Source organism: Schistocerca nitens, chromosome 1, assembly GCF_023898315.1.
Source record: "Schistocerca nitens isolate TAMUIC-IGC-003100 chromosome 1, iqSchNite1.1, whole genome shotgun sequence".
Lineage (NCBI taxonomy): Eukaryota > Metazoa > Arthropoda > Insecta > Orthoptera > Acrididae > Schistocerca > Schistocerca nitens.
The window spans coordinates 1,112,434,698-1,112,450,246 of NC_064614.1; the positions used below are offsets into that span (position 1 = coordinate 1,112,434,698).

The 15,549-nt window shown below is 41.0% G+C and overlaps 1 non-coding gene across 1 annotated transcript; it reads left to right on the forward strand.

Annotated features, from left to right (window-relative positions):
* The first annotated feature begins 14,774 nt into the window (after window positions 1-14,774).
* On the forward strand, window positions 14,775-14,849 carry Trnas-cga (transfer RNA serine (anticodon CGA)). Its single transcript has one exon. It is a non-coding gene; the product is annotated as a tRNA-Ser (tRNA).
* Window positions 14,850-15,549: the final 700 nt, after the last annotated feature.

Here is a 15,549-nt window from a genome sequence, read left to right on the forward strand (position 1 = left end):
GGTTGTTGTACATGCTAGCACGCATTGAAGACGTGACCCTGTAGTGTACGCACATCGTTGATTAGCGTGGCGTACATCAATTCCTTCAACTGTCCCCATAACCAAATGTCTAGGGGATCGAGGTCTGGGGAACGAACAGGCCAAGATCTGGATTCCCTGCGACCAATCCAGAGGTCGTGAAATGTCTGCGTCAGGCGTTCGCGCACATTGTGACGAAAGTGTGCTGGTGCGGAATCCCGCACGAACCGTGCATGAACACCATTTGTATTCATTGTTGCAAAGGCACAGCCTACAGCGAGGTAGGCAATACATTAATCAGAAAGTCTGGATAATGCGCTCCAGTTAACCTTTATGGTAGCACATATGGCCCTATTAATCTATCACCAAGTACTCCTGCCCATAGGTTGATTGAGAATCGGTGTTGATGCCATCTTCCCTGAATTGCTTGGGGATTTACATCTGCCCATACACGCTTTTTATGAAAATTCACACAACACCATCACTTGTGAACCCTGCCTCATCGGTAAATAAAACCTTTGATGTGAACAGTGGATCTGCGCACACTTCTGCAACAGCCATTGACAGAAGGGCCGTCTCCCATGATGATCCTGTGGCCTCAGGGCCTGAAAGCGCTGTATCTGATGTGGGTACAGCAAGTATTCATGAAGAACCCCCAGACAAGAGAGTGAGACACGCCTTCTGCTGCTCCTAATCGTTGCACAATGGTCCCAGCGGTTCCTTCCATCGAACGTAGCACACGCTCCTCCAATTTTTAAATGGTTCAAATGGCTCTAAGTACTATGGGACTTAACATCTGAGGTCGTCAGACCCCTAGACTTAGAGCTACAGTACTGGCCATTAAAACTGCTACACCAAGAAGAAATGCAGATGATAAACGGGTATTCATTGGACAAATATATTATACTACAACTGACATGTGATTACATTTTCACGCAGTTTGGGTGCATAGATCCTGAGAAATCAGTACCCAGAACAACCACCTCTGGCCGTAATAACGGCCTTGATACGCCTGGGCATTGAGTCAAACAGAGGTTGGATGGCGTGTACAGGTACAGCTGCCCATGCAGCTTCAACACGATACCACAGTTCATCAAGAGTTGTGACGAGTCAGTTGCTCGGCCACCATTGACCAGACGTTTTCAATGGGTGAGAGATCTGGAGAATGTGCTGGCCAGGGCAACAGTCGAACATTTTCTGTATCGAGAAAGGCCCGTGCAGGGCCTGCAACATGCGGTCGTGCATTATCCTGCTGGAATGTAGGGTTTCGCAGGGATCGAGTGAAGGGTAGAGCCAAGGGGCGTTAACACGTCTGAAATGTAACGTCCACCGTTCAATGTGCCGCCAATGCGAACAAGGGGTGACCGAGACGTGTAACTAATGACACCCCATACCATCACGCCGGGTGATACGCCAGTATGGCGGTGACGAATACACGCTTCCAGTGAGCGTTCACCGTGATGTCGCCAAACACGGATGCGACCATCGTGATGCAGTAAACAGAACCTGGATTCATCCGAAAAAATGACGTTTTGCCATTCGTGCACCCAGGTTCGCCGTTGAGTACACCATCGCAGGTGCTCCTGTATGTGATGCAGCGTCAAGGGTAACCGCAGCCAAAGTCTCCGAGCTGATAGTCCATGCTGCTGCAAACGACGTCGAACTGTTCGTGCAGATGGTTGTTGTTTTGCAAACGTCCCCATCTGTTGACTCAGGGATCAAGACGTGGCTGCACGATCAGTTACAGCCATGCGGATAAGATGCCTGTCATCTCGACTGCTATTGATACGAGGCCGTTGGGATCCAGCACGGGGTTCCGTATTACCCTCCTGAATCCACCGATTCCATATTCTGCTAAACGTCATTGGATCTCGACCAATGCGAGCAGCAATGTCGCGATACGATAAACCGTAATCGCGATAGGCTACAATCCGACCTTGATCAAAGTCGGAAACGTGATGGTACGCATTTCTCCTCCTTACATGAGGCATCACAACAAGGTTTCACCAGGCAACGCCGGTCAACTGCTGTTTGTGTATGAGGAATCGGTTGGAAACTTGAAACGTCCCCTTAGAAAATTTATAAATGACTGTGCTTAAACTGACACACAATATTTTTAGCGCAACGCAATCTGACTTTCAAAAATCCCTACAAAAGAATGGCCCTGAATAACAATAACCTATACCTTTCATGAATGACTTACCTCACAAAAATCTTCGTTACTCAAACTACTGCAATACAGCGTGCGCCAATACTGCCAGCTGAATAAAAGATTCTAACTTCTGATAGGCATAGTTAGCAAATGAAAGACTTTGATAAAGAACAAACAATTTATTTACCTTAATAGTGTTCAAAAGTCTATATATATATATATATATATATATATATATATATATATATATATATATATATATATAATCTGGACGTGTGTGCACCAGAAAGAGTAAATTTGTAGTACTGGATATATATATATAAATATCCAGTATTACAAATTTACTCTTTCTGGTGCACACACGTCCAGATCGTCCGCTCTTAAAATTCTGCCATCTCTCTCCCCACATCCACCACTGCTGGGGGCTCACCTCCAACTGCGCAACGCTACTCACTGTTAACAGCCAACTGCCGAACACTACAATAGCAAATTCCAACAATGCAAACCAGCCACAGGCTGCACACAGCACAGTCAGTGATTTTTCATATAGAGCGCTACATGGCGTTACCAACAAAAAACCTAAACAGCCCACTTACAAACTTTCCTCATGTCAGCACGTTATAGGTGTCGCCACTGGCGCCAACCTTGTGTGAATGCTTTGAAAAGTTTATCATTTGCATTTCGGTTAAATTTCGCGTGTGTAGCATGTTATCTTTGTGGTGTAGCAATTTTAATGGCCAGTAGTGTACTTAAACCTAACTAACCTAAGGACATCACACACTTCCATGCCCGAGGCAGGATTCGAACCTGCGACCGTAGCAGCAGCGCGGTTCCGTACTGAAACGCCTAGAACCGCTCGGCCAAAGAGGCCGGTTATCAGTCTTCCAAGGTGCAAGAGAACCTGTGTTTATCAGACGCTGGAAAAGTCCGCCGAACAGCTTGTCAGGAGACACACTGCGCTGTAGATATTTTTCAGCGTAGAGGGCACCGACTCGCAAGCTACGTCTATTTGCTATAAGCTGGGACAAGTCGACTTGGAAGCGGCCTGGTGCGAAGGCACTGTACATTCAGTAGGCTTCTATTGCTAACAAGTGGTGGGAGAGAGAAAATGTAATGTACTACACCGTTTGTACGTACAAACAGCGCATTAGCAGTAAACACATAAAGTGACCGCGTATGGAAGAAGGTGAAACACCGTGATACGTATCCAGCGTCAACAGTCAGTACAATAAGGCTCACAGGCACAACGAAAACTAACGTTACCTACAAGATGACTCAAATCACACAACTGACTGCAGACCGCTTAGTGGTGTGTAGAAAGCTGTGGGTAAGACACATTTGACGGAACGTCAATGCAACGACTGTGGTAATATCCGAAATCAAGCGTCGCGCAGCCCTTAATATAAACATGTGCTTATCTCGGAAAGTATGCGTTGCCAGACCCATCTTTATTGCACTTATTATTCCTGTTTCGAAGAGTACTACTATCTCTCAAAATATTCGACACTTTTTTTGAACACCCTGATATTTCAAAATCGCCTGAATCTTAGTCATTTGTACAAGCTCACTTATTATGGGATACAGCAAATGGTTGCATCTCCATTAATAGTCTATTGGCGAAGCTATAGCTTTAGAATAGTTCGGCTTAATAATCATAAAATATATGCATATAAAAACCGAATGCTGTGACCTAATAAAAAAGTTTCTGATATCCATATTGCGTAGTTGTAAATTTGTTTGTATTGACGAAACTTGAAAACATAAACGGATGACTTAACCCACCACGCAAGCACACGACAATCATCTCACTGACTTGAAATCAATGTAAACCACACCATTATTGTTGAACAAGTTTCCGGACACTTTCTTCGTAAACTAATGTACGACTTTTTTATCTTTGCCTCTGCAAATTAAGTCCTTAGCCACAGGTGAAAGACAGGCTGTAAAGCAATGGTTCTCAAAGTACGCACCAGGGCGCACTGGTGCGCCCTAGAACATTTACATGTACGCCCGGTAATGCTTTAGGAAAACATATGGCCAAACATAAAATAACATATAGCTACTCAATTTTATCCATTTCACGACAGGTATAATACGGAACTAGTCCTTAAGTTTTGTCGAGTAGTTCCTTAACCAAAGGAAATAAGGTGGCTTTTTCTTCTTGTAGTGGCGACGGTATTCGGAATGTTTCATGCCGACTGTCTTCTCTCTTCCACTGCTGCTAATCTTGATTATATAACAGTAGCAGCTGTTTGGGAACTGGGCAAAGGTATTTCAAAATAATGAGTGATGATAAAGCCATTGCCGATCCATCGAGGTCATTCCTTACACCACCGAGAAGTGTAAGGAATTCTAGGGAAAGTGTAATTTGCAGTGGGGCGAAAAAATAATAATTATTCGGATAGCGGAATGCTGCGGTCTGGAGAAACAGAATGGTCAGGGTCAGATAATTGTCACATTGCTATAATCATAACAATATGCAGTGGTGGTATGGATTAATTCATTTAATAATGAATGTAACTGTATTTATAGGCAGCCGGCCGCGATGGTCTCGCGGTTCTAGGCGCGCAGTCCGGAACCGCGCGACTGCTACGGTCGCAGGTTCGAATCCTGCCTCGGGCATGGATGTGTGTGATGTCCTTAGGTTAGTTAGGTTTAACTAGTTCTAAGTTCTAGGGGACTGATGACCTAAGATGTTAAGTCCCATAGTTCTCAGAGCCATTTGAACCATTTGTATTTATAGGCCTAAATGAAACAATTTATCCATGGTAAAGTTTGGTGTGGTCAACACAGTAACTTATTTGATATGTTGTAAAAAACTTGCAGTCAAAGATTGCAACCATGGACGGCAAGTTTCATATATCATAATGCTTCATGGTCTTTCATAATTAATAAATGCCTCAAATACAATTATCTTCAACTCCTTGCACTAGAACTGTATTACAACAGCCTTACCTTAATTTCACAGTTTTTTATAGAAATAATGAGCTTTTAGCGAACCCTTTTTACGAGGGCGAGTCAAATGAAAAACCTTAAATTTGTAATAACAATTCGAAATATCTCGCCGTTATCCTGTAAGTTGGTAAGCGTGCTACAAACAGCGTGCAGAATGGCCTGTAGGTGGCAGCATAGTGCAGATGCACACATACGGTCGCAGTATCAGTATAAAGATGGCTGCCCCACTTGCGACTTGCACCAGGGAAGAACAGCGCTCTGTTATTCGGTTTTTTCTTAGTGAAGGTGTGAAACCTATTGAAATGCATCGACGAATGAAGGTTCAGTATGGTGATGCATGTTTGCCACAGCAGCAAGACTATGAATGGAGTAGGAAGTTCGCAAATGGTGTGACTTCAGTGGAAGATGCTCCTCATCCAGGTCAGGCACAACGAGTTGTGACTCCACAGAACATTGCAGCAGTTGAAGCCATAGTGAAGGAAAACCGCCGAGTGACACTGAATGATATTGCAGCATGTTTACAGCTTAGTCATGGGTCAGCACACCACATAGCGCATGATGTGCTCCAGTTTCACAAAGTGTCTGCAAGATGGGTGCCACGACAGCTGACTCCTGAAATGAGAGAACGACGTGTTGATGCTTGTGAAGAACTTCTTCGACGCTGTGCACGAGAAGGTTCCTTGCAAGGATCGGTAATGGGAACGAAACCTGGGTTCACTTCCACCAACCGGAAACGAAGAGAGCGAGCAAGGAATGGCGCCATTCCTCATCACCAAAACAAAAGAACCTCTCAAAGACGCAATGGGAGGAAAGAAGTTCCGTTCTCATGAAGAGGTACGCCACGCGGTGCATGAGTTGTTGCATGGACTACCAAAAGAATTTTTTTCTAAAGGCATTTATGCACTTTGTAAGCGCTGGAGGACTTGCATTGAGCGTGGGGGAGATTATGTTGAAAAGTGATACAGCTTTGTACCACTGCTGCACAATAAATAATATTTAAAAAAATATTTAAGTTTTTCATTTGACTCACGCTCGTACTTTTGTGTGTAAAATGTAACTATCTTAGTCGCTGGTCGCTACCAGGCGCACAGGCATCCGTGGATGACTAGCACTGGTCGTGAAATTTTCCCAACCATCCCCCTTCTCACCATCCTTCGCCCAGTAAGTGCCCTGCAAATTATTTGCGCGCGCCTCGTTCTGTGCCTTCTTTCCGTCACCAAACGGCACGACACTTGTGTCGCTCTTAAAGTTTGTAAATAAACATTGAGTTAATCCACCGTGTTGCCAAGCGTTAATGGATATCTGGTCAGATCCATACGTTCAGCATCAAGAGAAAACGGTGAAAAAATAATTGACAACTGACGGATTTTTCCGACGGAAACTCTTACGGGTATTATCTGTGACGGATTTTTCCGACGGAAACTCTTACGGGTATTATCTGATCGTGTCGTGCTTTTGTTTCGCAGTTGATTTGCCTATGGACGTTTTTCTTTTATGATGGTAGCCATGCTGAAATTGAGCCTTGTGCGCTATGCATGTGATCACAACCTGTCCATAGAATTCGGAAGGTTTCGTGTTGTTTCCAATGATGGCGAACCTATTCCACCTAATTCCGAGCGGCACTGCAACAGCACGTAGGAAGCGAATTGCATATTATTATTACTGGTCATTATGACCTGTTCAGGTACCGAGACAGTGTACCAAAAATTATAAATAACATCCGCAACCAGTCACGCTTTAATAATATTTTATTGAAAATGCGTACCTTTCTGTTGTCAATAAAATATTCTTGAAAAGGGAAACTGGTGAGGAAATTACCTATGAGAGCTAATTATTGTTAGACCTCGAGCCGTCCGTGACTAAAAGAATTTCATTTCGCGTTCTTTGCTACAGATGAGTAGCACATGTGAACGTGATCGTCATTGTTCATGAAGCTTTGCGACTTCTGAGCGTCACTTCCACTGAAATTTAGTGATTCAGCGGATTCATGACAGTAGCTTACAGCAAGATTAACGGCACTTGAAAATTATCGTTGGCAGCACTGTTAATCCATGGAGGAACAAGAATCCGGGCAGAACCTTCCAGCAAGGTTAACGAGACTTGAAAATTATTGTTGGCAGCACTGTTAACCCAAAAGGCACAAGAATCCAGGCCCAGAAGGTAAAAGCGTTTCCACTGTTGTGCGCTTGACGATATCGGAGAGCTTTCTGGTGATATCAGTGAGGTGTTATTAGCGTACGTGCGGCTCGTGTTCTGTGTACACCGTACTGCTTATTTTCAAAGCGCCAGAAGTGGATCTTATATGCAAAATACAATCGAATAAAGTGGACGGATTTATGAAAAACAAGCATGTCGTTGAAGACTCCGATTCTGGAAGTGAACAAACGCTAAGCGCAAGTATAAAAGCAAAACAGCGGCCTACTCGTTAAGTACAATGAAAGCTACTTAAGCTATGGTTTCACTTGGACTGGGAGTGAAGATTATCGTTTCCCATTGAGCTTAGTATGTGAGTATAAAATGGCAAGTGAATCTCTGCTTCCTAGTAAACTGAGAAAACATTTTAAAACAATGCGTTCACATTTGCAAGATAAACGATTAAGCTATTTCAAGAGACAGCAAACAAGGGCAGCAAATTCTCTGAAAGGTGTAAGTCTGCTTCTGTTAAAGCTCAGATCGATTCCTACCTCTGAACTAATAGCACAGAGTATGGAAGTTCATACTATAGGTGAGTCACTTATTTTGCCTGCTTGCAAAAAATGGTAATAACGACGCTAGGAGATGAAGCAGCTATGAAAATAAGCAAGGTTCCTTTGTCGAATGATAAAGTTCACAAGCGAATTATAGAAATGTCTACTGATATTGAGAAAAATGTATGCAGTAATAAACTCAAGCACTCAAACTTTGCATTGCAAGATGATGAATCAACAGACATTAGCAACCAATCACAACTCTAAGCATTTGTCTGTTTCATTAACCAGTATCAAACAGTAAATCTGTTTCTTTTCTTCAAAGAATTAAGTGTGTCTACTAAAGGTGAGGACGGTTTCAACTTTTCAAATGATTATCTTAATAAGTGGCAGCCAACATGGAAGTCGTGTCTAGGCATTTGTACAGATGACGCCCCTTCAATGGCAAGGCTGTGTTAAGGACCTTATTTCTTTTGTAAAAAAAAATAAATAAATAAAATAAACCATCGTAACTCGCCGCATTCTTCATAGGGAGGCCTTAATAGCAAAACTGAGAAAATTGGGAGAAAAATTGAGAGAAGTCTTAGAGCAAGTTGTTCAAATGGTAAATTTTATTGAAACAAGACCCGTCAAAACCCACTTATTCGAAAAACTTTGTATCGATATGAAGTCAGAAGGCAGACGGTTGCTTTTACACATAGAAGTCAGGTGTCTGAGGGGGAAATTACGTACTCGTGTGCATGAGCTACAACTAGAACTTCTTTTCGAAGAAATGGAACATTTACGTTTTTGCAACCTCCTTCGGAGTGAATTTTGGATTGCTAGATTGCAGTATTTGGTCGATATATTTCAGCAGTTCGATATTATGAACTCTAGCATGCAATAGAAAAGAAGAAAATATCCTCATGTTCAACGACAAAATTAAAGTGTTTCACAGAAAACCAAAAATAAGGAAAAGAGAAGCTGTTTAAGGTAACTTGGAAATGTTCCCGTTGGTAAGGAGCACGTGCATAAATGAAATACTTCAATAGTAGTAGAACAATCAATAAGTTTAGAAGAGAAACTGGGTTCATATTTTCCATCCCTCAACACTGAACAATACGATTAGATTCGAAATCCATTCATGGAAACTTTAGGTGATTTCGGCTTAACGTTAACAGAAACAGAACTGGCAGCCATATCTGCTGATCTTGGACTGATGATTAAGCGTAAGGAGTCGTCTCTTGATTTCTATAAAAGAAGAATATGTGTCGATATCTAAAGAGCTTTGAACATTTTACTTCAATTTTCGACGTCACATTTATGTGAATTAGTATTTTCTGCCCTCACCACAATTAAATGTAAAAAGAGAGGAACTCCTCTATGTATTGACGAGGAAATGAGAATTTTGTCTTTCAAATATATCTAAAAACATCGAAGACATCGCAAGGACACATGAGGTACATGTTTCTCATAAACACTAGAAAGATTATTTGTATTGCGTTATTACTTTTCTCTATAATTTGAATTAATCGTTAATTTTATTGCATTATTTCGTTACAATACCTTTCACTTAATAGTTTCTCTTGTCTTTCGCCTTGTCAGGGTAGGAGGCAACACGGCCGTCGCATTTGGGTGACAATCGTGCTTCATGAATCTCTCACATTTTTTATACAAATATTATTTGTTAATATTGTGATAATGTATGTTTTTTTTAATTACGGATGGAAACCCAGTTCTACGCAAAGAAGGGAAAGCGGAAAGGTGGAAGGAGTATATAGAGGGTCTATACAAGGGCGATGTACTTCAGGGAAATATTATGGAAATGGAAGAGGATGTAGATGAAGATGAAATGGGAGATATGATACTGCGTGAAGAGTTTGACAGAGCACTGAAAGACCTAAGTCGTAACAAGGCCCCGGGAGTACCAACATTCCATTAGAACCACTGACAGCCTTGATAGAGCCAGCCCTGACAAAACTCTACCATTTGGTGAGCAAGATGTATGAGACAGGCGAAATTCCCTCATACTTCAAGAAGAATATAGTAATTCCAATCCCAAAGAAAGCAGGCGTTGACAGTTGTGAAAATTACGGAACTATCAGTTTAGTAATCACAGCGGCAAAATACTAACGCGAATTTTTTACAGACGAATGGAAAAACTGGTAGAAGCCGAACTCGGGGAAGATCAGTTTGGATTCCGAAGAAATGTTGGAACACGTGAGGCAATACTGACTCTACGACTTATCTTAGAAGAAAGATTAAGGAAAGGCAAACCTACGTTTCTAGCATTTGTAGACTTAGAGAAAGCTTTTGACAATGTTGACTGGAATACTCTCTTTCAAATTCTAAAGGTGGCAGGGGTAAAATACAGGGAGCGAAAGGATATTTACAATTTGTACAGAAACCAGATGGTAGTTATAAGAGTCGAGGCACATCAAAGGGAAGCAGTGGTTGGGAAGGGAGTGAGACAGGGTTATAACCTATCACCGATGTTATTCAATCTGTATATTGAGCAAGCAGTAAAGGAAACAAAAGAAAAATTCGGAGTACGAATTAAAATCCATGGAGAAGAAATAAAAACTTTGAGGTTCGGCGATGACATTGTAATTCTATCAGAGACAGCAAAGGACCTGGAAGAGCAGCTGAACGGAATGGATAGTGTCTAGAAAGGAGGATGTAAGATGAACATCAACAAAAGCTAAACGAGGATAATGGAATGTAGTCGAATTAAATCGGGTGATGCTGAGGGAATTAGATTAGGAAATGAGACACTTAAAGTAGTAAAGGAGTTTTGCTATTTGGGGAGCAAAATAACAGATGATGGTCGAAGTAGAGAGGATATAAAATGTAGACTGGCAATGGCAAGGAAAGCGTTTCTGAAGAAGAGAAATTTGTTAACATCGAGTATAGATTTAAGTGTCAGGAAGTGGTTTCTGATAGTATTTGTATGGAGTGTAGCCATGTATGGAAGTGAAATGTGGACGATAAATACTTTAGACAAGAAGAGAATAGAAGCTTTCGAAATGTGGTGCTACAGAAGAATGCTGAAAATTAGATGGGTAGACAACATAACTAATGAGGAGGTACTGAACAGAATTGGGGAGAAGAGAAATTTGTGGTACAACTTGACTAGAAGAAGGGATCGGTTGGTAGGACATATTCTGAGGCATCAAGGGATCACCAATTTAGTATTGTAGGGCAGTGTGGAGGGTAAAAATCGTAGAGGGAGACCAAGAGGTGAATACACTAAACAGATTCAGAAGGATGTAGGTTGCAGTAGGTACTGGGAGATGAAGAAGCTTGCACAGGATAGAGTAGCATGGAGAGCTGCATCAAACCAGTCTCTGGACTGACGACCACAACAACAACAACAACAAGTTTTATTTTCTGTAGTCTGGACGCGAAATTCAAAATATAATAACTGAACTGTTATTTTATCACAGTAATAATTCCTGTATTGACTGTTGTAAAATATTCCTCAGAAATATGTAGTGCGCCCGCAATTATTTGCGGCTTTTTAAATGCAGCCGAAGCTCAAAAAGTTTGAGAACCACTGCTGTAAAGTGTAACACACGCCCAGCTTGCACTGTCATTTTGATAACCAATACAGATTGAAAAGTTAAACTTAATTTCTAATTACTTGTGTACAACTGAGCTTAGTTTCAAGCAGTGATGCTCAGCTTTTAACTTTTTGAAGATATGAAGAAACGTACTATGTTGTAAAATCTGAAACCTTGCCTTTCATGTCTGTCTCCACCTGCCAAAAAACAGCTCTCAGAGGAAGAAATTAGTGTGCTGGGATTTACTTCGGAAGTTTAAAGACATTTCGAGCATAAATGCCAAGTCAACTGCGCTAAGTGATCTTGAAAGCAAAATTATACGTTTAAGTGTGCCAAACCTTAATCTGTTAGCCATAAATCAGATGACACTGTGGTGATGTCGTGTCAGTAATGACCGTATTAGAAATTTTCTGAAGTAAAATGACATTTCTGTACACTATCGAAGCATATTATGTACAGACTTAACTTTAAAATCATTTGTATTGCAGTTTCAGACAGAATGAGAATAGTCTTGATTACATAAACCGTTTACTTTATTCCATTACTTTTGGTGAAATGCAGATGTTGACATCTGTAAGTTCATTTAGCGAAATTAATTCTATTAAACAAGCTAGTTCAATATTTTTGGCGTCAGGTGAGCAATGAAGCGGAGGGAAGCTGTCCTACAGTGCTGGCAACACATACGATTCGCGCTCCGTACTACTGACTGCCACAATTCTACGCAGTTTTAAATCGCATACGTTGGCAGTAGTTGCAAGCGGTACAAAAATGTTCGAATTCTATAGGCGGGTTCCGAATTATGGGCACAAGAATCAAGAAAAAGGGAACAACTCAATCTAACAGTGCGCTAAGCTTGTAGCGTCATTTTCGAACGGACCCATTGCCATGGGTTGTGTCTCAACACTCGGATTTGAGATACGGAAAGTAGTATTTCATTTTCGTTCTTTTTACCAACATATTTTCAAATTGCTATGGGGGCTGGGTCAGCTGCCGTCTTGGTCCCCTTCGTTTGGCGACGTCCATGCTGTCTTCCCAGGAAACGAGACTATCCAGAACGCAATGCTGATTTCTTGTTTCGTAGAGAGTATCCGCATAAAGTATTCTCGGTTACTGTAATTAACACATTAACACAGCAACATGAGTGTTTAACCTCTCGAAATTATTGCCAATGAAATATGTGTAATTCATTTAATTTATTTGTAAAAGAGAAACACAGCAATAGAATCAGTTAGAAATAGAATACAACTGGAACACCTAATACATTTTTCGGCCAAATGCAACCGTTCAAATGCTTGACATTTTCAAGCTGCGTTTTCATCTTTACGGCACTGTACAGTTTGTAGTGTGTGCACTTTGCCGGTATGTGTGGTAATGTTTTTTCAGCCGGCCGTGGTGGCAGGGAGGTTCTCGGCGCTTGTCTGGAACCGCGCGACCGCTAAGGTCGCAGGTTCGAATCCTGCCACGGGCATGGATGTGTGTGATGTCCTTAGGTTAGTTAGGTTTAAGTAGTTCTAAGTTCTAGGGGACTGATGACCTCAGATGTTTAGTCCCATAGTGCTCAGAGCCATAGTGTGTGCACTTTATTCTGCAGAAGTAATAGGCCTATTCCATTTCTGTTTAGGAGAAACCGTTCACTACAATTTGTAGCAGTTTGCCTAATAAATCTACAGTTTTCGTGGATCACCGATACTCTAGTTGAAGGTGATACATGAGATGCTGCACGCGTTACTAAAATTATGACCCAGCGTGGCATTACGTATACTGTTAGCCTAAATAGCTTGAACTGCCCATCGATTCTATTCGCATCACAATTTCTCGTGGTCTACAACGCAGAAAATTTGAATTGAGATTTCAGTAACTGGAGATTGAAATCTCCTTATGATGTCTTAACGGGGATACACAGTCTACACATAAACTGTTTTCATATCTAGTATTGTGGTTGTGAATTTCACAGTATATCTTTTATTTACTATTACTCAAGTGATGAACTGGTTTCATGTACTTTCGAAGTTGCCTCTGTTCTTGTCTACGCAAACTTCATTTTCAGTCCGCGCTTTTAATTTACGTTAAGTTATAAGTCCGTAAGGGAGTTTATCAATTAAGGCGCGTATCCTTAGGCAACTGCTGTAAGTTTGGCTCCTCTCTCAAATCGGCGAATTCGATCAAACTTTCTGTCCTCCGTCGTCACAGCAGCAAGCGTTTGGACTACAGTACAACAGTGAAACTAATAAAGGTAAGGCATGAATATCACGCAACATACGAAACAGAAAAGTTGTAAATTCGTACCGCACATCCGTGTGATTCACAATTGCCAAATGAAAAGCGAAATAACGTATGAATCGAGAATTATAGTACCATATTGTGAAATCGCTTCCACCTGCTTTATTCTATTCCATAAGGATATATTCTTATGTAAAAAGCACCGTAGTCGAAATTTCTTTCATCGTGTATTATCAGCACTCCCAGGTGTGCAACCGAACGGTCATCCTCTTGTTGATTATTGTTGATTTCCTCATTCTTCAATTTGCAACATTCGACGACGTACGTCTTTCCAATGTACCATACTGCTAAGCTGTATAATGAACCAAACGAACAATGATGATTGTGCTGACAACATTACCTGCGGTAAATTACTAATGGAGACTACCTTGTGAACACAAGTAATGGTGTTCAGCACCATGATCTGAATGAGTGATCTAATAACTCTGCTGCTATGTATTTTTGAGTTCACAATTTTAGTAGTTTTTTGCAGTAACAAACGAGTTTTCAGGTGAAAACGGGATTTTTAAATACAAATTCGACTTTCAGTCCATTCTTTTACATGAACAAATACTGATACTCTGTTAAGGAGGTTAGTCTTAATTGTTTGTTTGATAAAGTAGGTATTAGTTTAGCACTATGGTAATCCAAAAGTCTGCTTTAAATCTATAATTAATTTTAGAAGTTCGCAGATTTATGTGACAATACTGTACGTTTATAGCCCCAAAACCAATTGTCAGAATTTTATTATTATCTTTTATTTAGTGTGTGGTTAGTTTCACATCATACAAGAAAACTTTGTTTTCTTAAACAACACATATACTGGCGGAAGTAAAGCTCTGAGGACGGGGCGTGAGTCGTGTTTGGGTAGCTCAGTTGGTAGAGCACTTGCCCGCGAAAGGCAAAGGTCCCGAGTTCGAGTCTTGGTCCGACACTCAGTTTTAATCTGCCAGGAAGTTTCACATCAGCGCACACTCCGCTGCAGAGTGAAAATCTCATTCTGGAAACATCCCCCAGGCTGTGGCTAAGCCATGTCTCCGCAATATCCTTTCTTTCAGGAGTGCTAGTTCTTCAAGGTTCGCAGAAGAGCTTCTGTAACGTTTGGAAGTTAGGAGACAAGGTACTGGCAGAAGTAAAGCTGTGAGGACGGGGCGTGAGTCATGCTTGGGTAGCTCAGTTGGTAGAGCACTTGCCCACGAAAGGCAAAGGTCCCGAGTTCGAGTCTCGGTCCAGCATACAGTTTTAATCTGCCAGGAAGTTTCAATGCATATATAGATGTTTAGCACACAGAAAAATACTTAGTTGCAAATTACTTAAATTTACAAAGCACAGGTCAATTGTTCTCATAATGAAATAGTTGCATTCACCGTCATGAGGGTTAAATTTTCAAAAATGCTGGAACATTGTGTTTCAGCCTTTCTGGCCGACAAACTAGATAACAGTTTTCTCTAATAGCATCATATTTTCAAAAAAAAAAAAAAAAACTCTTGTTCTCTACTTCACCCCCTTAAAAGTGAAATTTCAAGCAATGCCTTACTAAATGATGTCTGCAGTATCCCCTCTTTCACCCCCTTGGGACTGAATTTCCAAATACACTGGCACATGTAATTTTTTATTTATAGCTAAGACAAAGCTTTAAAAATACTTTAGCAGTTCTTTAATAATGGTGTATTTTCAAGAAAACACTTTCACGCATTATTTCACCCTCATAGGAATTAAATTTCCAAAAACTGTAAAAAAAACATGTTTCTTTATTTGGAGAAACCAAATAGCAATTTTCATAGTTCTAACTTTAAAATTGCCTTAATAGCACCATATTTTCAAAAACCTCTCATCCTGTACTTCACCTCCTTAAGATGGAATTTCGAACAATCCTGAACTAAATGATGCCTGATCAACACCCTCTTCAAATTACAGGTTTCTATCACACTTTGGA